At 54.2% G+C, this 24,259-nt stretch overlaps 1 protein-coding gene across 1 annotated transcript in view; it reads right to left on the bottom strand.

Moving 5' to 3' along the window:
- The window catches only part of SLC9A9 (solute carrier family 9 member A9), a 498,743-nt gene that overhangs the window by 457,829 nt on the left and 16,655 nt on the right, over positions 1 to 24,259 (bottom strand). The window lies entirely within an intron of this gene.

The following is a 24,259-nucleotide window of genomic DNA, read 5'->3' on the forward strand; positions in this document are numbered from 1 at the left end:
AAGACATGGAAAGAAACAAAGTGTCCCCTTGATGGAGGGCTGGATAATGAAGATGTGGTTCATCTATACAATGGAATACCTCTCAGCCATAAGAAATGATGGCATAGTGATATTTACAACAACACGGATGGACCTTGAGAACATTCTACTGAGTGAAATAAGTAAATCAGAAAAAGCGAAGAACTGTATGGTTTCACACATAAGTGGAATGTAAAACTGAGACTCATGGACATGGATAAAAGTTGATGTGGTTTTCAGAGAAAGGGGGTTGTGAGGGGGGGGGCAAAGAAAAGACAAATACACGGTGACAAAAAATGATTTGACTTTGGGTGACGAGCACACAACACAATCCACAGTTCAAATGCTGTAGAAATGGTCACCTGAAACTTATGTGCCCTTGTTGATCAATGTCACCCCATTAAATTTAATTTTCTAAATAAAATTTTTTAAAAAACACAGGTATACCACCTTCTCTAAGGTTGTGTGAGGCATATTAAGATGCTATTAAGTTAGCAGAGATGACAATAAAAGACAATGCAAACTTAGACATTCATAAGCACAACATAACTGTAATGAAATGTTTTATTTTTTTATTTTTTTATTTTATTTTTTTAGCTGGAAACGGGGAGAGACAGTCAGACAGACTCCCGCATGCGCCCGACCGGGATCCACCCGGCACGCACACCAGGGGGCGATGCTCTGCCCACCAGGGGGCGATGCTCTGCCCCTCCGGGGCGTCGCTCTGCCGTGACCAGAGCCACTCTAGCGCCTGGGGCAGAGGCCAAGGAGCCATCCCCAGCGCCCGGGCCATCTTTGCTCCAATGGAGCCTCGGCTGCGGGAGGGGAAGAGAGAGACAGAGAGGAAGGAGAGGGGGAGGGGTGGAGAAGCAAATGGGTGCCTCTCCTGTGTGCCCTGGCCGGGAATCGAACCCAGGTCCCCCGCACGCCAGGCCGATGCTCTACCACTAAGCCAACCGGCCAGGGCGAAATGTTTTAAATGTGAAGTCTGTATTCTATTCTAGACAACAAACTTCCATGAAACTTTTCTGGGCAAAGATAACTTCTTTCTCTTATTTTGCTTAGTATTTTATTCCTCATATTTTAAATGATATTTTTTCTGTTCTTTTTTTTTCCGGTCAGAAAGAATTGGCAGTGTTTGAACAGTTTGGCTTCTGACAAGGCTATATTTAAATTTTTTGCCACATAGAACATTTTTACAGACTTAGTCTTATTTTTCCTTCCTTTATTCCATTCCAAAGTCTAAAATATTTTTTTTAGACTCTGTGCCAAAACACACTGGAAGGTGAAGAAAGGGGTTGCTCGTCGTTGTGGATGGGCTTTTATTCCGAGATTAAAATGAACTCGGCCATCCAGAACTTTTCTGGGTGAGACGTACAATGAGATGGGATGGAGAAATCCTTGAAGCCCAGGATCTGTGATTAGCTGGGTGGTCTGAAAATGAGAACAGTTCATCTTCACGACCTTCCTGAGACCCCTCCTCTTCTCTCCAGACCCTCTCTCTCTCTCTCTCTCTCTCTCTCCCCCACTCTCTGTGTCCCTGTCCCTTTCTCTCTTACATGCACACGTGCACACACACTCACACACACACACACACACACACACACACAGACTGCATTCCCTATATCACCATGAGGGCCTTCTTACTGGGACAGCACCTATCAAAATCTTTCAGACGCACAGATGTCACAACTACAACGTCTGATGTCCTTCCCCTTTTGCGCCTGAACTCTCGCTCATCTCCTCATCTCGGAAGCTGGCTCTTGTCAACCACCCCTGCCGAGATCGCTGTGATCCCGCCCAACACGGCCCCTTCTCTCTCTCCTGTACGCTGTCCGCACACCGGCCCCCAGGAGTGTGTGTGCGTCACCGCACCACACACCGCCTCACGTGTGCCTGCCTCCCGCCCGCCCTCACTGAGGGGCAGGGATGTCTCCGTCCGTCCTGTGTGGCTCCCGTCCCTCCCGCCCTTAGCCCGTTGCTCAATATTTATTTTATGAATTGAAACAAAGAAACAAACAAACTTCGGAGAGCCACATCTATTCAGAGGGAATGGATTCTATACGGGCTTGTTACATCCTCACAGACCCTACGTGTGGATGAGGGAAAAGTTAAGAAAAGCCGCTCCTGACTGTTTTCTACGTTGGGCTGAGCTGAGCCTTCGCCAGGGTCACTCCCCCCCCTCCCCCCCCCTTCCCCGGAATGTCCCCTCAACTCTGCTCCTCTGGCAGCCGGGGACCGTGGGTCGGGTCGCCGGGGGAAGGAGGAGTAGCCCTGTTCTCAACCGAGTTATCTGCCCATCGATGCTGCATCCTTGTCCTTGTGCACCCAGGAGTGCTCATGGAGACCTGGGGGGGGGGGGCGCCTTCGACGGCTCCCTGTGGCCCCACCCTCACCCTCAACACCAAGGCAATCACGGCCACCCCTGAGTCTGAGGGGGCGACAAAGATGAAATCGATTCGCGTGTGCAGAGTCCTGACGGCAATCCCATTCCGTAGGCATTTTTTAAAAAAGTGTTACTAAGGAAAATAAAATAGGTGAAGAAATATTTTTAAGCTACTTTTCTAAAAAAAAAGAAAAAAAGGCAAAAAACTTCCCTGTTGTCGGGAACTCTTTTAAAGCTTACAACCGTGCGAAGTCCAGGCGGGGAGAGATCTTCCTGCTCCTTGTACGTCACCCCTTTCTTTCTTCTTTCTCTTTTCCCTAAGATAACCCGAAACACTGTCGCTGATTTATTTTCACGAGCCCCCCTTTGGGAGTGTGTCCGTCTCCCATCTGGAAGCCTTCAGCAGAGAGATGTCCCCCGGCAGGCCGGAGGGCGGGGCACCGCAGCTGTGACTGTCCGGAGGAGACACAGTGGCGGCGGCCGTTGTGGACCAAAGACCCCTGCCGGCCGGGGCAGCTTCTCTGCAGAAACCAGGCTACTCCTTTGTCCGAAAGACCCCGGTCACCGGGACGCTGGTCCCCTGCCTGCAGGCTCACGGGCGACTGTGCGCGCGCTGGGGTCCCACGCCTGCAGGCTCACGGGCGAGCGTGTGCGCGCTGGGGCCCCCTGGCTGCAGGCTCATGGGCGAGCGTGTGCGCGCTGGGGTCCCACGCCTGCAGGCTCATGGGCGAGCGTGCGTGCTGGGGTCCCACGCCTGCAGGCTCACGGGCGAGCGTGTGCGCGCTGGGGTCCCACGCCTGCAGGCTCACGGGCGAGCGTGCGTGCTGGGGTCCCACGCCTGCAGGCTCACGGGCGAGCGTGTGTGCGCTGGGGTCCCCTGCCTGCAGGCTCACGGGCGAGCGTGTGCGTGCTGGGGTCCCCTGCCTGCAGGCTCACGGGCGAGCGTGCGTGCTGGGGTCCCCTGCCTGCAGGCTCACGGGCGAGCGTGTGCGTGCTGGGGTCCCACGCCTGCAGGCTCACGGGCGAGCGTGCGCGCGCTGGGGTCCCACGCCTGCAGGCTCACGGGCGAGCGTGTGTGCGCTGGGGTCCCACGCCTGCAGGCTCATGGGCGAGCGTGTGCGCGCTGGGGTCCCCCGCCTGCAGGCTCACGGGCGAGCGTGTGCGCTGGGGTCCCCTGCCTGCAGGCTCACGGGCGAGCGTGTGCGCTGGGGTCCCCCGCCTGCAGGCTCACGGGCGAGCGTGTGCGCGCTGGGGTCCCACGCCCGCCGGGCAGGCAGTCTGAGAGGGGCGTGCGGCCCGCGGGGCTGTGTGTGTGCACAGCACAGACGTGTGTGGCTTCCAGCCTCGCTCCAGCTCGGAGGCTGTGGAGTCAGCGTTCTGGGAGCAGCTCCAGGCCCGGACGGGTTCCCAGAACCAGCTGGATCAGCGGGGCACCCGCCTCCGGACTGTGGTCTGCCTGCCAGTTCCTCCGTGTTCACACCAGGGCCTTGGAGACCCAGCTGGGGTTCGGGCCCAAACCATTGAAATCTTTTATGACAGCGCGTGGTTGGGGGGGGGGGGACTATGTAAACCGGGGGTGGGGGTGGAAGTGGGAAGAGCAGAAAGGAAAAACTATCAGCTCAGGACACTGGCCACGTTCGAGACAGGCCTTGGGCACTGGCTCTGTCCCCCAGATGTTCTGTGACGGCAGAAATGCTCCGTCACCGTGCAGCCCAGAACGGCAGCCACCGGCCGCAGGACTCACTGAGCACGTTCACTGAAAGCTAGTGCGACCAGGAACGTGATCCGCGTTGTGTTCACTTCTGTGGCTCACTGCTGTTTACAGACGGCGACTAGAACTTCAAAGTCCTCTCCCCTCACCCTGGCTGGATAGCTCGGTAGAATGGAGCACCGCCCTCAAATACAGAGGTCGCCGGTTTGATCCCCGGTCAGAGCACAGACAGGGACAGATGGGTGTTCCTGTCTCTCTCTTTCTCTTTCTTGCCCTCTCTCTCTAAACTCAATCCATAAGATAATAATAATAATAAAGTCCTCTCACTTTGTATTGAAATGTCCATCATCCCACACAAAGAATGGCTAATTTGGGAGCAGCAGGCCTGAGACCCTGAGTTGGCAGAATGACAGATGCTTCAAGAAAGCAGTGAGATTTTATTTTTTTGTATTTTTCCGAAGCTAGAAGCAAGGAGGGTGCCCAACTGGGATCCACCCAGCATGCCCACCAGGGGGCGATGCTCTGCCCATCTGGGATGTTGCTCTGCTGCAACCAGAGCCATTCTAGCACCTGAGACAGAGGCCACAGAGCCATCCTCAGCGCCCGGGCCAACTTTGCTTCAATGGAGCCTTGGCTGCAGGAGGGGAAGAGAGAGACAGAGAGGAAGGAGAGGGGGAGGGGTGGAGAAGCAGATGGGCGTTTCTTCTGTGTGCCCTGGCCGGGAATTGAACCCAGGACTTCCACACGCCGGACTGACGCTTTACCGCTGAGGCAACCGGCCAGGGCCAGCAGTGAAATTTAAAATATTGGGACTTGGCCCTGGCCGGTTGGCTCAGTGGTAGAGTGTCGCCTAGCATGCAGGAGTCCTGGGTTTGATTCCCGGCCAGGGCACACAGGAGAAGCGCCCATCTGTTTCTCCACCCCTCCCCCTCTCCTTCCTCTCTGTCTCTCTCTTCCCCTCCTGCAGCCAAGGCTCCATTGGAGCAAAGATTGCCTGGGAGCTGAGGATGTCTCCTTGGCCTCTGCCCCAGGCGCTGGGATGGCTCTGGATGCAACAGAGTGACGCCCCAGAGCATCACCCGCTGGTGGGCGTTCCGGGTGGATCCCAGTCGGGGGCATGCGGGAGTCTGTCTGACTGCATCCCCGTTTCCAGCTTCAGAAAAATGCAAAAAAAGAAAAAAAAATTAAAATATTGGGACTTAATGCTTAAAATACCGGATGATATGCCGGGGGTAGGGTGGACACACAAAAATAGCAACAAGCTGACCGGGATGCGGGAGCATCACCTGTTACCCGGAACGCGCACCAGGCTGAGGCGGGCAAGGGGCGCGTCACGTGTTCCGGAGAGCCCGACTTGAAAACTTGCAGCAGCAGCGTGGGAACGTACCCACTGGGGTCCCCAGCTCACCGGGAGGTAAGAGATAAGAAGTGCAGTTTGGGCCTGAGGACTCAGGCATCCAGCAACTCAATACAGCTTAATCTGGGAAGAAATACCAGGAGTTCCGCTCAACGACGAACCGAGTCTATGCACGCACATCAGCCCCTTCCTAGGGGACGGATTGAGGTGGCCTCTCCCTCCTCCCAAAGAGGCGCCTGGAAACCATGACTTCATCCGCTCCGACCCCGTTCCCGGGGGACAGCCGCCGCACGCCGTGATCCCCATTTTCCAGGGACAGGAGGTGGGGCGCACGGCCGCTGAATCCCTCCGTGAGCGGGGGCTGTCGTCACTGGGAGCGGGGCCGGCACGCGTGGGCGAGCTCCACGCGCTTTCCCCGAGGGAGCGCGGAGCTAACACGACGATGACGTCAAAGCCAGACGTCCGGGTGCGGAGGGGAATTTGAGACCCAGACGGTCCAAATTAAAACAAGAACCACAACAAGGAAGGCTGTCCTGCTGGGTAGAGTCCTGTGAAGGGGCCTCAGGCTCGGCCGGATGGATGAAGGAAACCGGGATCAGACGGCGTGACCAAGGTGACCACGTGCGGGTGGCACTGGGAAGGTGGGCGCCTGTGACAACGGCCAGAAGACAGGCGTTCCTCAAGCAGCCTAGACTCAGGACCAGCCAAGCAAGGGGGCAGGTGAGCAGAGAGGTAAAAATAACCCCCGCCCCAGGAGGTGCCGCTGTTCTGCACAGGGCCCAGTGGCAGAGCCTGTGTGCGCCCGGAGGAGCCCACGTGGCTGAGGCCTCGGTGCACGAGTGTGAGGCTTCGGTCAGCATCTCGGAAGTAAGTGCTTGGTGAGGGTGGGGGGAGCAGGAAGGTCGGGGCCAAAGAGAAATGACCCGGACTCGTCAGCGTAGAAGAAATGACTTGGCCAGGACAGACGGGCTCTCTGAGGGGGAGAGAGGCATAGAAAAGGGAAGAGGACCAGGGAGAGAATCCTGGGAGGAGGGAGGCATGGGGCCACCATGGAGGGACAGGGACAGGGACAGGCCAGTCAGAGCAAGGGGGACGTGAAGCTGGGGCCACGGAGAGCCCCGCAAAAGCGCAGGGTGGGACGGTGGGGCCGCTCCTCGGAAGAGGTCAGGAACTCCACGTGTAGCCACTAGAAACAGGGCGGGGACACCCCGTTACCCGGCGACGGCAGATAAACAACCTTCTTCAGAATCATTTCCTGGTGCTGCGCTGGGGAGACACTCTCCCCGGTGATTCATTATTTACCTGAAATTCCTGAGAGAGAGAGGGAGAGAGAGAGAGAGAGAGAGAGAGAGAGAGAGAGAGAAGAGGCAGGAATAAACAAAGCCCCAGTGAACCTGTGTTGCTGGACCTCACTGATCGGGGAGAGTGACCAGGGGGAGTGACCCGGAAGAGTGACCCAGGAGAGTGACCCGGAAGCAGCTGACTGTCCCTGCCCCCCCACCCCCACCCGACGGCCGTGACCGCCACCGGAGACATCTGAGTGCCCAGCGGAAACCCTCTGCATGTTGTCACCAGGGAGTGGTCGTTGATCCTTTCCAATGGTTTCAGCCAAGAAGTGGTGCCCGGGGTCAGGGAGAAGTGGTGCCCGGGGTCAGGGAGAAGCGGGTGCCCGGGGTCAGGGAGAAGTGGTGCCCGGGGTCATGGAGAAGCGGTGCCCGGGGTCATGGAAAAGCGGGTGCCCGGGGTCAGGGAGAAGCGGGTGCCCGGGGTCATGGAGAAGTGGGTGCCCGGGGTCAGGGGGAAGCGGGTGCCCGGGGTCATGGAAAAGCGGGTGCCCGGGGTCAGGGAGAAGCGGGTGCCCGGGGTCATGGAAAAGCGGGTGCCCGGGGTCAGGGAGAAGTGGGTGCCCGGGGTCAGGGAGAAGTGGGTGCCCGGGGTCAGGGAGAAGTGGGTGCCCGGGGTCATGGAAAAGCGGGTGCCTGGGTCAGGGTGAAGCGGGTGCCCGGGGTCAGGGCAAAGCGGGTGCCCGGGTCAGGGCGAAGCGGGTGCCCGGGGTCAGGGCGAAGCGGGTGCCGGGGGTCAGGGCGAAGCGGGTGCCCGGGGTCAGGGCGAAGCGGGTGCCCGGGGTCAGGGAGAAGCGGGTGCCCGGGGTCAGGGAGAAGCGGGTGCCCTGGGTCAGGGAGAAGCGGGTGCCCGGGGTCAGGGAGAAGCGGGTGCCCTGGGTCAGGGGGAAGCGGGTGCCGGGGGTCAGGGCGAAGCGGGTGCCGGGGGTCAGGGTGAAGCGGGTGCCCGGGGTCATGGAGAAGTGGGTGCCCGGGGTCAGAAGTGGGTGCCCGGGGGTCAGGGAGAAGCGGGTGCCCTGGGTCAGGGAGAAGCGGGTGTCCGGGGTCATGGAGAAGTGGGTGCTGGGGGTCAGGGCGAAGCGAGTGCCGGGGGTCAGAAGTGGGTGCCCGGGGTCAGGGCGAAGCGGGTGCCGGGGGTCAGGGAGAAGCGGGTGCCCGGGGTCAGGGAGAAGCGGGTGCCCTGGGTCAGGGAGAAGCGGGTGCCCGGGGTCATGGAGAAGCGGGTGCCCGGGGTCAGGGAGAAGCGGGTGCCCTGGGTCAGGGGGAAGCGGGTGCCGGGGGTCAGGGCGAAGCGGGTGCCGGGGGTCAGGGTGAAGCGGGTGCCCGGGGTCATGGAGAAGTGGGTGCCCGGGGTCAGAAGTGGGTGCCCGGGGGTCAGGGAGAAGCGGGTGCCCTGGGTCAGGGAGAAGCGGGTGCCCGGGGTCATGGAGAAGTGGGTGCCGGGGGTCAGGGCGAAGCGAGTGCCGGGGGTCAGAAGTGGGTGCCCGGGGTCAGGGCGAAGCGGGTGCCGGGGGTCAGGGAGAAGCGGGTGCCCGGGGTCAGGGAGAAGCGGGTGCCCTGGGTCAGGGAGAAGCGGGTGCCCGGGGTCATGGAGAAGCGGGTGCCCGGGGTCAGGGAGAAGCGGGTGCCCTGGGTCAGGGGGAAGCGGGTGCCGGGGGTCAGGGCGAAGCGGGTGCCGGGGGTCAGGGTGAAGCGGGTGCCCGGGGTCATGGAGAAGTGGGTGCCCGGGGTCAGAAGTGGGTGCCCGGGGGTCAGGGAGAAGCGGGTGCCCTGGGTCAGGGAGAAGCGGGTGCCCGGGGTCATGGAGAAGTGGGTGCCGGGGGTCAGGGCGAAGCGAGTGCCGGGGGTCAGAAGTGGGTGCCCGGGGTCAGGGCGAAGCGGGTGCCGGGGGTCAGGGCGAAGCGAGTGCCGGGGGTCAGGGCGAAGCGGGTGCCGGGGGTCAGGGCGAAGCGGGTGCCGGGGGTCAGGGCGAAGCGGGTGCCGGGGGTCAGGGTGAAGCGGGTGCCCGGGGTCATGGAGAAGTGGGTGCCCGGGGTCAGAAGTGGGTGCCCGGGGGTCAGGGTGAAGCGGGTGCCCGGGGTCAGGGCGAAGCGGGTGCCGGGGTCAGGGCAAAGCCAGTGTCATGTTGAGAGAGTGGCCGCCGTGGGCGCGGGAGCCCGGGTTTGGGAGGCCGAGCGGCGGCTCCGTCAGGATCTGGACCAGGGGCTGTTAGATGACAGGCAGGAAGGAAGGGGCGGAAACAGGAGTGGACGCTGGCCAAGGGGAGACAGCGGAGCAGTGACCACACCCCGTGGGGAGGTGGACAAGCAGTACAAGCAGCAGCTACGGATCATAAATTAATGTTTTCTAAAAATGGGAAGAAATCCTACTCCTCAGAGTCAAACCTGTGGAACGACCACATTAGGGTCTGACTCGTGGTGGCGCAGTGGATCAAGCATCGACCTGGAACACTGAGGTCGCCGGTTCGAAACCCCAGGCTTGCCTGGTCAGGGCACATCTGAGAAGCAACTGCTATGAGTTGATGCTTCCCGCTCCTTCCTACCTGCCCCCTCTCCTCTCTCTAACATCAGTAAATAAAATCTTTTAAAAAGTAAATAAGTAAAATAAAGAAACAACCATGTTAGGCGGTGGTGACCCAGAGTGAAAGGCATCCTTAAATTCATTCCAGATGTTTCCCATGCGCCCGAGAACTTGGCTTTTCCACAGGTAGGCTGACGTTTAAGAAACAATTTGTGTCACAGTCACATGGACCCTGAGAGGGAGGGGACACCCCGGGTCACAGTCACACGGACCCAGAGAGAAAGGGGACACCCCGGGTCACAGTCACACGGACCCTCAGAGGGAGGGGACACCCCGGGTCACAGTCACACGGACCCTCAGAGGGAGAGGACACCCCGGGTCACAGTCACACGGACCCTCAGAGGGAGGGGACACCCCGGGTCACAGTCACACAGACCCTCAGAGGAAGAGAACACCCCGGGTCACAGTCACACGGACCCTCAGAGGGAGGGGACACCCCGGGTCACAGTCATACGGACCCTCAGAGGGAGGGGACACTCTGGGTCACAGTCACACGGACCTTCAGAGGTAGGGGACACCCCGGGTCACAGTCACCCCGGGTCACAGTCACACGGACCCTCAGAGGGAGGAGACACCCCGGGTCACAGTCACACGGACCCTCAGAAGGAGGGGACACCCCGGGTCACAGTCACACGGACCCTCAGAAGGAGGGGACACCCCGGGTCACAGTCACACGGACCCTCAGAGGGAGGGGACACCCCAGGTCACAGTCACACAGACCCTCAGAGAAAGGGGACTCCTCTGCAGGCTGACCTCTAGGGAGATGCACACTCACCTCTGCCAGCCCCCCAGACCCCGTGGAGGATGAGAATGAGAGGAAGTGGGGACCATCACCCCAGCACCCCCGGGCTCTGCCTTTCTGTCTCTGCCCCTACAGCTCTGATTTCTTCTGTCTCACACAGGACCTGGAGTTTTCAGCATTTTTCTCTGAAGGAAGTGATCCCACACTAAAGAAAAACAAAATGTTTGCAGCCCTGACCCCATTGTGTCCCCCAGAAATTTTGAGGGACCTGTGAAAAAGGTCACCAGGCCACCCAGAGGCACCCTGGATTTAGAAACCGTAAACAAGAGCTGCTTCTCTTTTATGACATTTCTGTTCTGAATTTATAAACATGTTTCCGAGGATGGGTTAGGGTTGATGACTCTCCCTCCGCCCCTCGCCGGAAGTAGATGCCACCCTGAAGGTGGCACGTGTTCTTGCCGTAACTGTAGTCCCGTACTTCATAACTATGCATCCCTAAGCGACAATTAGCATTAGCTGCGTATTTTTAAAATTTTACAGAAATTTAACAATAAATTTTGTTTTGTGTCCTTTTCACATCCAAGAAGATTTTTAAGACGTATTTGTATTAATACATGTGTCTCTCACTCATTCACTTAGACTGCTGTATAGCTTTCTATTAACAAAAATGCCATTGTTGTTCTTCTCTTCTTTTTTTTTTTTCTTTCATTTTTCTGAAGCTGGAAACAGGGAGAGACAGTCAGACAGACTCCCGCATGCGCCCGACCGGGATCCACCCGGCATGCCCACCAGGGGCGAAGCTCTGCCCACCAGGGGGCGATGCTCTGCCCATCCTGGGCGTCGCCATGTTGCGACCAGAGCCACTCTAGCGCTTGAGGCAGAGGCCAAGGAGCCATCCCCAGCGCCCGGGCCATCTTTGCTTCAATGGAGCCTTGGCTGCGGGAGGGGAAGAGAGAGACAGAGAGGAAAGTGCGGCAGAGGGGTGGAGAAGCAAATGGGTGCTTCTCCTATGTGCCCTGGCCGGGAATCGAACCCGGGTCCTCCGCACGCTAGGCCGACGCTCTACCGCTGAGCCAACCGGCCAGGGCTCTTCTCTTCTTTAATGAGAGAATTAGGTCAGTTAGGCTAGATTCTGTTTTCTTTTCTTTTCTCTTTTTTTTTTTTCTATTATTACAAATAATACAGAAGATATTCTCGTGCTGAAGGCCTTGGATACCTGCGAAAGTTTTTCTACCTACAGGCAGCATTCCTGGACCACAAAATACAGTGATACCCTGGTTTTCATCGAGAATCCGTCTGAAAACAACCGATGAAACCTGAAACTGACAAAAACTGAGGCAATTATTTCCATATGAATCAATGTAAATCCAATTAATTTGTTCTAGACACTCCGAAATACATACCGAAAACACGTTACACTGAATACGGTACACGCAGTAATCACTTACATGGAATTGTAGTGTTAGCACTTGCATTCAATAAAAAAAAGCACCAAATCCCTGGAAAGCAATGGACTCGTTCGGCCGGATGCACAGGGTGACGCTCACACACGAGAAACAGCGCCACCCTGAGCAGGAGAACACGTGGGTCGCCCTTTGTTTTCGCAGAATTAGCAGCGACGTCACGTGGGCACGCCGATGAAATCTGAGGCAACCAACAAAAACCGAGACAAATTTTTTGCAGAAAAAATTGCCGAAAACCAAAACCGACAATAACAGAAGTCAGCGAAAACCAAGGCATTCCTGTCCACAAATCTCCACTTTCGTGGGCGTTGCCAAGTTACGTTACAGCGATCACACTGACCTACACGCCCGGGACGGTCTGAGAGCACCTGCCCAGCTTCTTGCCCACACTTATTATTGGCAAACTTCTAACTGTGGCCAGGCGGAGAAGGGCGAGCTAGTCCATGTTATTGCTTGCCCCACATTTCCCAGGACTAATGAACCAAGCGCATTTTCCTTGTGTGTTGACCTCTTGCAGGATCTTTTCTTTGTGAGTTTCCGGACCGTGCCTTTAGCCCAGTAACCCTTTTTCTCCTTGAGTCGTCCTTCCTGAAATCCGGGCACTCTTCTGTTTTGGTGATTTACGTTTCAGGGACACTCTTCTGTTCCCTCGCTTCTTTAAACTGTTTCGCTTGTCTTTCAACTTTGTTCATGGTGTCTTTTTCATGCAAAAGTTTCTTTCTTTTTTTTTATTTTAATTTTTAACATAGTAACATTGACTCCATTTTTTTTTTCTTGATGATTTCAGCTTCTGGTAAATTTTTTTTAAGAATCTCTCCCAATCCTGATATCATAAATATCATTTCCCCTGAAGTTTTATTTAATTGGCTGTTTACAGTTATATCCTTAAGCCACACACACTTATTAGATGTATGATCTGGAATAGGACTCGATCTCGATCACTCTTTGCTCACACGGAAAGCCACTGGTCCCAGGAACAGTCACCGGCATTTAATGATTTATCCTCTTCCCACCAATTTCCATCGGCACTTCTGTCACTGTCAGGGGTGTGTTGTTTTTTTCTATAGATCCATGAAACATTCAGTCTAATAAATATTTGATATCTATTAAGTAGCTAGCTTCTTAAATAATTCAAAATACCTGAAAAGTTTTATACAGGTAGGAGTTCACTGAAGCATTATGTACACGAATGAAATTTTAAAAGAATCCCCATTGCTGGTGGGAATGCAGACTGGTGCAGCCTCTGTGGAAAACAGTATGCAGATTCCTCAAAAAATTGAAAATCAAACTGCCTTTTGACCCAGTCATCCCACTTTTAGGAATATACCCCAAGGACACCATAGAACGGTTCAGAAGAAGAAATGCACCCCCATGTTTATAGCAGCATTGTTCACAATAGCGAAGATCTGGAAACAGCCCAAGTGTCCGTCAGAGGACGAGTGGATTAAAAAGCTTTGGTACATATATACTATGGAATACTACTCAGCCATAAGAAATGATGACATCGGATCATTTACAATAACATGGATGGACTTTGATAACATTATACGGAGTGAAATAAGTAAATCAGAAAAAAACTAAAAACTATATGAACCCATGCATAGATGGGATATAAAAATGAGACTCAGGCCCTGGCCGATTGGCTCAGTGGTAAAGCGTCGGCCTGGCGTGCAGAAGTCCCGGGTTCGATTGCCAACCAGGGCACATAGGAGAAGCGCCCATCTGCTTCTCCACCCGTCCCCCTCTCCTTCCTCTCTGTCTCTCTCTTCCCCTCCCGCAGCGAGGCTCCATTGGAGCAAAGATGGCCCCGGGCGCTGGGGATGGCTCCTTGGCCTCTGCCTCAGGCGCTAGAGTGGCTCTGGTCGCAACAGAGCGACGCCCCAGAGGGGCAGAGCATCGCCCCCTGGTGGGCAGAGCGTCGCCCCCTGGTGGGCGTGCCGGGTGGATCCCGGTCGGGCGCATGCGGGAGTCTGTCTGACTGTCTCTCCCCGTTTCCAGCTTCAGAAAAATACAAAAAAAAAAAAAAAAAAATGAGACTCAGAAACATGGACAAGAATGTGATGGTAACAGGGAGTGGGGTAGAGGGGTGGGGAGGGGGCGAGGAAGGAGAGGGAGGGAGTGGGGGGAGGGTAGGGGCACAAAGAAAATCAGATAGAAGTTGATGGAGGAAGATTTGACTTTGAGTGAGGGGTATGCAGCATAATCAAAGGTCAAAATAATCTGGAGATGTTTTCTCGGAACATAAGTACCCTGATTTATCAATGTCACTGCATTAAAATTAATAAAAATAAGATTTAAAAAAAAAAAGAACCCCAAAGTCAGACACATTAACACCCATCCTCTAAAAGCCCGAGAAAAAGGTGTAGGGTGTGATACAAGTTAACAAAGTAGGTTACAAAGTTTTACAGACTATTTGATTTAAACTACATAGAGAAAAAATATATATATATAAAGGGTGGATGGACATTTAGCAAAATTTACACTGTTTGCACAGTGTGGTGGGATTATTTGAGTTCTTCCTGAAAAAATAGAAAGAAATGTGGCCCTGGTCAGTTGGCTCAGTGGATAGAGTGTCGGCCCCGTGTGTGGACGTCCTGGGTTCGATTCCCGGTCAGGGCTCACAGGAGAAGTGCCCATCTGCTTCTCTCCCTCCTCCCTCTCCCCCTTCTCTCCCTCTTCCCCTCCTGCAGCCAGCGGCTCTGTTGGTTTGAGCATCAGCCCCAGGTGCTGAGGAGAGAGCTTGGTTGACTCAGTCTCAGACGCGGGTTGCCGGGTGGATCCCTGTGTGTGTGGGGGGGTGTTGGAGTTTGTCTATCTCCCCTCCTCTCAGTTAAATAAAAAAATAAGTAAAAAAGAAAGAAACTTCCCTGTGCTCAGATGAAGATCCTATAAAGTGGTCATTTAGGTAGTTATACCACAACTCTAATAAAATCACTTATAAAAACCACATATTTTCAAAGCAACAGAGAATTATGAACATCTAAAATAGAATGAACCTTCTAAAAAATTAGAGGCCAAAGGTGCCAAGTAATACAGGAGGAAGAGTTAAGAATGGGGGAACCTGGTTTGCTATCTTTCGGGTTGATAAATACTAAAAGGGCCCGACACAGAATGAGATGAGCAGTCGGTATTTTTAAATGGTTAACCCATCCACGCCCTGTCCAAATCCATCGGTTATTTCCATTCCTTTCAAGCCAAACCGGAAGACTGAGGATGGGCCCCCCCCCAAATGTAATATTTAGTATTATAAATGTTCATAGTTAAAAAATAGTGGCTCTCAGAAATGCACCCATTTTGCACCGACGTTCTCAGAAGCAGAGCGAGACCACGGAGGACCAGCGAGGGGAGGAGGTAGAGAACATTTTAATGATCACAAATTATCACTGAGAAACTGTGAGAAGGTCAGACCCCAAAATCACAAGTGCTTTTCAAGTAAGTCAAACTCCAGACGTTAGAAATGCAGCATGGTGAACGCTCTGCGTGCCAGAAACGACAGATTCCGTCTCTGGTATTTCCCGGGAGGCAGATAGCATCTGCACCGCTCCCGGCAAAAATTCCGTGGAAAACCCAGAACAGAACGTTTGCATAATTCAAAATATTTACTTAATTTGGCTGCATGGAGTTGTAAAAAGAACATCGGACCCAGAGTCAGAAGCTGTGGTCCTAAAACCAGAGTTCTGCCACAGGTCCCTCATGAGCGAGTCACGTACGCTTGCAGAATGTCGTCAGGGTCCTACCCTGAGACGCAGGTGGGGACGGGTCTGTTGGTGTCAGGGCATGACGGAGATTTTGAAATGGGCAACGCAGGAAGGGATGCCTTTGTAAATCACCAACTTCCGTGGGAAGGGGGCTGCTCAGTCGTTCTAACTTAGGCAGGGCTGCAGTTAAGGGTCTGTCTTCCTCACTTAGGGACCGGGACAGTGAGCACTTGTCAATAAATAATAATGACAATTAAGAAAGAACAAAACAATAACAAAAAACTTCGTGACACTCCCATTGGGCTGCTATGGCTTTAAAAAAGCCTTCAGACACAGTCTCTCTCTCTTTTTTTTTTTCTTTCTTCAAAACCCTCTGAGGTGAACGCCTCATTTTTAAAAAGGTGGAATCAAGGCTCAGAGGGTGAGTGATTTTGCCCAAAGTCACCTTCCTGGTAAGAAGCAACACTTGGGTTCAAACCCTAGATTCTAATGGTGAGTCCAGTGCTTTGTTGACAACAATAACGGTAACAAAACTGACAGTTAAAGTATATTTTTTTCTTCGATTGCAAGTGAGAGGAGGGGAGATAGAGAGACAGACTCCTGCGTGCATCCTGGCTGGGATCCACCTGGTAACCCCCATCTGAGGCTGATGCTCTACCCACCTGGGGGCCATGCTCACAACAGAGCTATTTTTAGCACCTGAGGCAGAGGCTCCATGGAGCCATCCTCAGCACCCCGGGCTGATGCTCTTGATCCAATCGAGCCATGGCTGCAGGAGGAGAAGAAAAAGAGAAGGGGGGAGAGGTGGTGAAGCAGATGGTCATCTCTCCTGGGTCCCCTGACTGGGAATCAAACCCAGGACATCCACACGCCGGGCTGACGCTCTATCCACTGAGCAAGCCGGCCGGGGACTAACAGTTAAAATATTTTGAGGACTTAACGATGAGGCAGGCACTATGCTGAGTGCTTTACCTGTCCCGTCTCATTTGCAGCTAACAAGGACCCTGCTTTTGTACGGACAATTTGCACGAGGGAAACCTCTCTTTGTAAGGCTGCCTCCTTCTTGGTTCCGGGAAGAGAAGAATGGCACAAAACCGTAAGGAATGTATTGGTGGAGAAGGCACAGACTTACGTCTGCAGAACAGGCTGACCCTTGCTCTCAGTCCTTCTCCTGGTCACCTGCCTGACCTCGCCACCCCACACCTGCCTTTCCATGACTCGAGGGTGACTCTGAGCCACCTCTGTGGGCGACCCCTGCTCTGGGCTTCTCCTATGTGTACACGAAACAAAGATGCTCACAAGCCCCCGTCTGCTGCTCCTCTTGTCACTGTCTCTTTCGTTAGAGGCACCCCCCGGTCAAGAACCTACACAGGCAGAGGCAAAGATGCCTTCCTCCCCGACGAGGGTCAGCGTGTCAAACGCTGGGACTCCCCCTCCGTGAGGCCGGACGCAGGAGGGAGGACTTCAGAGAAGAGCAGAATGTTTAAGGAAAGTTACCAAAAAAAAAAAAAAAAAATTCATTAAAAATAAAACTTGAATCAAATAAGAGCTCTTCCTGCTGGTTCGCCCCTGCGTTGATGCGTGCACGTGCTGAGGGAGCGCGTAGAGAACATTTTATGGTTCATGCTTCTCTCGCTCTTTGAGAAGTTCTGGTGTGGTACTGCTTGTCCGTGCGCCCGGCACACCCAGTCTTCTGGAAGTGCTTGCCCCTCACGTGTAAATGAGGAGGCAGACGGACACTCACGAGAGTTTCACTGATGGGGTGCGTAACCGAGAGTTTAGAAATGGGTGTTTAGACGTAGGTAGCAGTTCTCTGGTGGCTAGTAAGAATAATCCAGCCCTGGCTTGGTTGGCTCAGTGGTAGAGCGTCGGCCTGGCGTGCAGAAGTCCCGGGTTCGATTCCTGGCCAGGGCACACAGGAGAAGCGCCCATCTGCTTCTCCACCCCTCCCTCTCTCCTTCCTCTCTGTCTCTCTCTTCCCCTCCCACAGCCAAGGCTCCACTGGAGCAAAGATGGCCCGGGCGCTGGGGATGGCTCCTTGGCCTCTGCCTCAGGCGCTAGAGTGGCTCTGGTTGCAACAGAGCGACGCCCCGGAAGGGCAGAGCATCGCCCCCTGGTGGGCAGAGCGTCGCCCCTGGTGGGCGTGCAGGGTGGATCCCGGTCGGGCGCATGCGGGAGTCTGTCTAACTGTCTCTCCCTGTTTCCAGCTTCAGAAAAATACAAAAAAAAAAAAAAAAAGAATAATCCGTGTTTACTGAGCGCCTGCTACATGTCTGGTGTACTAACCGTGTATGTGAATTATTCCATGTAGTCCCCGTGGGGCTGGTGCCGGCACCGACTGCTGCCTTTGGGAAACGAAGGCGCCGAGGGTTGGGTCCCCTACTCCAGATGGTCTCGCAGGCTCATGGCAGCCCGGGGTGTGAACCCCAGTATTCTCCCTGCGGCGTGGGGACCTCAGCACCGTTCACACCGTGTCCCACCACATAGGTGTGGGTGTTTAAAAGAGTAACATTTGGTTTTGTTTCTTTTTCCCAAAAAGATCACTTAGGAGGGATACTTTGTTGTAGAGTAACAGGGAATAAATACAGAAAAGAGTATCATTAACAAGGCATGCATCATTCTTCTTAAAGGCTGGCTTCTCACGTAACACGATGCACCACGACCGGGAAGTGAGGTGGAGAGGGACGTGGAGGGGACGGCGTCCACGCCCCAGACACCCGCTCCCCGCCAGCACAGGCAGGAAACCCCCTCCTGTGAGACCAAAGGCGGTGACAGCAACTCGGTGTCCTGAAGCACTGGTCTACGTGTGCTCTGCCCTGCCGGTGCCCATGGTGCCCAGGACTGTGTCTGTGACACCACCTTACGTGCCTCTGGAACCAGACAGCTAGGTGTCACCTGGATGAAACCCTAGGTTTCTACACACGGCCAAGGATGCAAAGGTCCGAGCACCCTCGTCATGCTCTCAGTGAACTAAGACGTTACAAGACCAGGTGACAGTCAGGACACGGGAGAGTCTGGGAGATGGGGGGGTGGCATCCCCATCCCTGCTCCTGGTGCTGGTCCGGGAAATGCTTCAGGGCTGGACACCAGGAATCTGAGACGCCGTTCCCTTCTCCCATAGCCATACGCCCCTTACCGAGTTTGTTATTTTGTTCGTTTTGTTTGTTTTTAGCAAGAGAGACAGAGAGACAGAGACAGACAGGAAGGGAGAGAGATGAGAAGCTTCAATGCTTCATTGTGGCTCATTAATTGTTCATTGATTGCTTCTCATGTGTGCCTTGACCGGGGGCTCCAACTGAGCCAGTGACCCCATGCTCAAGCCAGCAACCTTGGGCTCAAGCCAGCGACCATGGGACCATGTTGATGACCCCACGCTCAAGCCAGCGACCCCGCGCTCAAGCTGGTGAGCCTGTGCTCAAGCCGAATGAGTCTGCGCTCAAGCTGGTGACCTCAGGGTTTCGAACCTGGGTCTTTAGCGTCCCAGGTCAACGCCCTGTCCACTCCACCACCACCTGGTTAGTCTCCCCTTATCAAGTCTGGTCGTCTCAGGAAGATCACCCAACCCAGCGTTCAACCTACTACTCTCCACTGTTCCATCACCCTCCCAACCAGGACAGGGTGCGAGAGGCACCGTACAGTGCCGGCTCCAATCACACGTCACCCTCGGGGACCGTGACCACCAGCAGCCTTTCGGTAGGAGTGGCGAGGCTCTTCGTGAAGGAATAACTTTGCACAGCTGCTTGGATTCGCTCCTTGCCCCAAAGGAACGTTCCCCTGGTCCGTTTCCTCAGGACACGAGTCCCGGGTGATGACGAGTGAAAACGGAAACACGGTGTCCAGTGGTCAGGCGTCCCCAGCGTTCCCCTGGTCCGTTTCCTCAGGACACGAGTCCCAGGTGATGACGAGTGAAGATGGAGACACGGCGTCCAGCGGTCAGGCGTCCCCAGCGTTCCCCTGGTCCGTTTCCTCAGGACACGAGTCCCGGGTGATGACGAGTGAAGACGGAGACACGGCGTCCAGCGGTCAGGCGTCCCCAGCGTTCCCCTGGTCCATTTCCTCAGGACACGAGTCCCAGGTGATGACGAGTGAAGACGGAGACACGGCGTCCAGCGGTCAGGCGTCCCCAGCGTTCCCCTGGTCCGTTTCCTCAGGACACAAGTCCCGGGTGATGACGAGTGAAGACGGAGACACGGCGTCCAGCGGTCAGGCGTCCCCAGCGTTCCCCTGGTCCATTTCCTCAGGACACGAGTCCCAGGTGATGACGAGTGAAGACGGAGACACGGTGTCCAGCGGTCAGGCGTCCCCAGCGTTCCCCTGGTCCGTTTCCTCAGGACACGAGTCCCGGGTGATGACGAGTGAAGATGGAGACACGGCGTCCAGCGGTCAGGCGTCCCCAGCCGCCGCACCTGCAGCCTGTGTTGGAAAGGAGGGCTGGGCGCCAGGCAGCAGGGCTGACCACAAACCCGCCCCAACGTGTCTGGGAAGGGAGGTATCAAGGCAATCCCGAACCGGCAGTCTGGGCGGCTCCTGTCGCAACCGGAGGGCAGCAGACCAGCTCCTGGAGTCCGGGCTGTGCGTGCCAGGGGCGAGCCTGGCACAGAAGCCGGGGCACCCAGCAGAGCCTGCCAGCCTTCGGGGCACGACGCCCCATTGTGCCTGCCCCCTCTGCGTGTTCTGTCCCCGTCCAAACGGATACCTCTCCTCTTCTCCTCCACCCTTCCCTCCTGCAACACGTATAACTTTTCCAGGACTCTTTGGATCATCAAAATGATCTTGAGCGTCGATGGAAAGTGTAGCAAAGCCCCGGCTGGGAAAAGCATGACTTGTGGAAAGCGGAGGCACCGAATGTTACTTTGTTTCACCCTCTTCTTTGCGACCCCCTCCTCCAGACCCCCGTGTGACTCACGCTCAACTGCGCTCAGATCTCGGCTTTACCTGCACGCCCTCGGGGGGGGGGTGCCTCCCCTGTGGGGCGCATCACTTCTTTAGTCACCCTCTCATTCTGCTAACTTTTCCTCATAGCACATATGTCCACTGATATTAGATTAGAAGTCCTTACCCTAAACTATCCCTTGTCTGTCTCTCCACAGGAGCAAGGACAGGTGTGCACATAGAGCGGATGCCCAATAAAGAAACAACAAACAAACAAACAAACAAACAAACAAAAATGTGTTGAATGACTAAATAAGTGAAGACTATTTATTTTCTTCTAGGACTAAATGAAATCCAAATGGAACTAAACGTCAGAGAAATGCACAGGGACACCACAATGCGATGTCACCTCGCACCTGTCAGCATAAGTGGCATCAACAGATCCACAAACAGCCAGTGCTGGTGAGGGTGTGGAGAGAAGGGACCCCTCGTGCCCTGTGGGTGGGGGCGTAAGTGGGCACAGCCACTGTGGGAGGCTGTATAGAGGGTCCTGAAAAAAGTTAACAGTGGAATTACCATGTGATCCAGCCATTCTACTTCCAGGTATTTATTTATCCAACGAAATTGAAAATAGGATTCCGAAGAGGTATCTGCGCTGCCTCGTTCGTTACTGCATTATTTACCATAGTGTTAAAATGACCCAAGTGTCCCTCAGTAGATAAATGGATGAAGAAAAGAACAGATAAAGAAACCCAATGAGTCTGAATGTTATTCAGTCATGAGAAAAGACAGAAATCCTGCCCTTGGCAACGGCATGGATAGGCCTCGGGGACATTCTGCCAAGTGCAAGAAGAGAAAGACAGATACTGTATGATCACACTTACGCTGAACCTAGACGAAGAAAGAAAACCCAAAGAGCAAAGTCAAGGAAAGGAGAAGAGACCAGTGGTTGCTAAAGGTGAGAAGTGAGGGGTTGGGGAAAATGCATGAGGAGTTAAAAGGCACAGACTCCCAGTTAAAAATACAAGTAAGTCCAGGAATGTGACAGACAGCCTGGTAAGGATAGCGAAGGATTCTGTGCTGCATATTTGAAAGTCTCTAAGTGAGTACAGCTAACGATACTGTGCTGCATATTTGAAAGTCTCTGAGTACAGCTAACGATACTGTGTTGCATATTTGAAAGTCTCTAAGTGAATACAGCTAACGATACTGTGTTGCATATTTGAAAGTCTCTAATGAGTACAGCTAAGGATACTGTGCTGCATATTTGAAAGTCTCTAATGAGTACAGCTAAGGATACTGCGCTGCATATTTGAAAGTCTCTAAGTAAGTACAGCTAACGATACTGCGCTGCATATTTGAAAGTCTCTAAGTGAGTACAGCTAACGATACTGTGCTGCATATTTGAAAGTCTCTAATGAGTACAGCTAACGATACTGTGCTGCATATTTGAAAGTCTCTAAGTGAGTACAGCTAACGATACTGTGCTGCATATTTGAAAGTCTCTAAGTGAATACAGCTAAGGATACTGAGCTGCATATTTGAAAGTCTCTAAGTAAGTACAGCTAACGATACTGTGCTGCATATTTGAAAGTCTCTAAGTGAGTACAGCTAACGATACTGTGCTGCATATTTGAAAGTCTCTAAGTGAGTACAGCTAACGATACTGTGCTGCATATTTGAAAGTCTCTAAGTGAGTACAGCTAACGATACTGTGCTGCATATTTGAAAGTCTCTAAGTGAGTACAGCTTAAAAGTTTTCATCACAAGAACAACAACAAAAAATAATTGTGAGATGATGAATGTTAACTAAACTTATCGTGGTCGCCATTTCCCAATAAAAAATACGTCCATCAAACCATTATGTTTTTCCACCTGAAACGAACACAGTCTTCTGTGTCGATGGTGTCTCAATAAAACTAGGAATAAAATAAAGTTAAAAAAAATACCTTGAGACCACTAAAAAAGGTGTTGGGGGCGGTACTAAGGGTCCTGAGATATTTCTAAAATCCTTCCTCAGGCAGCTTTCTGCAAAGAAAGTGGAATAAAGGCAGAAGAAAACAACTATCACAAGTTAAAAAAAAAAAAAAAAACCATTAAGTTTCTTTATGAACAACAGACCTCTTAGCCCAGTTTTAGGATGAAAAACAGCTACGTCTGCCCAAACAGCCTCGCCCCGCTTGCTGCCGACCTGACACTCCCCAGGACCTTCCCGGTGGTAAGAGCCCAGATGAGCGCCGCTAGGGAAACGGAAACCTCTAACCCCGTTCTCGGGAGCCTGGAAGGATGTTGATTGACTCCTACAGGTGCTTCTCCCAAACCCCAGGGCTGACTTTTTGGGGTGCCGGCTTCTCTCCGTGTGGCTAGAACAGTTGTAGAAGAATTTATTCCCCTGTCTGTCCTTTGTCCTGCTCCCCCCCCCCCCAAAGGGTCCCCACGTCCCCTGCACATGATTCCTCTTGTGGTCTGACGATGTCCCTGGCCAGAGGCTCCTCTTACCGGAAGTTGCCCTCCACCCTCTGCAATCAGAATAACAAGGAGAGGAAAACACTAGGGGGGAAAACCACTTACAAGTACGACAGACACAGACGTGAGAGTGAAGACTCGGGACCACACCGTGTGTCAGAACCGCCCTTAGGAAAGTCAGGAGGGGGAGTCAAGCCATGGATGTCTGTCTGCTGCAAACACAGAATTATTTTTAAGTCCTGTGGTTCCTGTTGCAATAAGGGCTTCCTCAAAAAAAAAAAAAAAAAAAAGAAAAATCTACACTCTGCAGTATCAGCAAGAGAATTGATAACAGCCCCAGCGTGACCGGGTTGAGTTGCCGGGTGTCCTCTTGAGGAAACAACAGAGAGAACAGCTGAGTCAGCGGGTGGAACGCACTCCAAACCGGTGTCCCTTACCCCGCGGGCGGGTCCCTGTTTCACACAGGAAGTGAAGACTCGGCAGAATTTTCCCCGGGTGGGTGGCTTCCTGCGACTCCTTACAGGGACCGTCCGCTGATGGATGAAGGACAGGAAGTGTAGATTCAGCCGTGCTGACCCCTTTCCGAGAACGCGCTGGGTCTGCAAGACCCTGGGAGGCCCGCTGACCCTTCCAACTCAACACGGCGGACGCAGGCGTTCAGTCCGTGAGAAGCGAGTACAGCAGATGCGTGAAATCGATTCAGCCGTGTGGAGCCACCCGGTGCATTTCCCTGCCCACCAGCAACTCCCCCAGACTGACCGGTCGCTTCCCTGGGGCCACCCCCACCCTCTGCGAACCCCCCAGAGCAGGCGCTCAGAGCAAGCTGGTTTCCCTTCCTCCTCGGCCCCCTTGGTCCAAACTCTACAACAGGCTCCTTCCCTGCTGGTCTTCCCTCTGCCCTGTGGTCACCACCTCCTCCGTCTCCTCCCTCGTCCTCTCTCATGGACACACATCCCCAGTGTGACAGGGGACCCGGGGGCGGCACACATCGGCAGGGTGGGGAGGAGCACCAAATGGCATTCCTCTCCTCACCGTATTCACGGGAACAAACACGGGATGAAAGCAGTGGTTCCCAGACTTGTCTGCCCATTGCGATTCGCCGGTGATCTTACACAGTGCAAGGATCGGCTGCACCCCAGACTCCCCGGGGGGGGGGAGCCACAGCATCGGGGAGTCTTTCAAACTTCAAGGGACTCCAAGTGCAGACAGGCTTGGGAGCCAGGGACATAAGTCAGATGCCTGTCCTGCTCCCCTATGAAATGAGGGGGCCCCACGTAAGGAGGACAAGTCTCCTTCTTCTCTAAACCAGATGACCTCTGTGCAGGCCCAAGGTCATCGTCACACATCCTTGTCCTCAAAGTCGCCTTCCCCTCTCTTCCCTCTGTCCTGGGACCCTCAGCCTTCCCTGAGCAGATCTAAGGTTTTCCAATCTGAGGCTCTTCTCCTCACATGGTGTCTGTACCACATCCAGCAGGTCCTGTGCCCCATAGGGCCACCAAAGCCTTCTCCCCCCAGATAATACCACCCCACAGACTCACCCCGCACTCCGTCCTGCCCAGTGACCTTTCTGAACTCAATCTCTACTGCCTACGCACGCCACGTTCACCCTCCAAAGCACCTTCT

Source organism: Saccopteryx leptura, chromosome 8, assembly GCF_036850995.1.
Source record: "Saccopteryx leptura isolate mSacLep1 chromosome 8, mSacLep1_pri_phased_curated, whole genome shotgun sequence".
NCBI classification, from domain to species: Eukaryota; Metazoa; Chordata; class Mammalia; order Chiroptera; family Emballonuridae; genus Saccopteryx; species Saccopteryx leptura.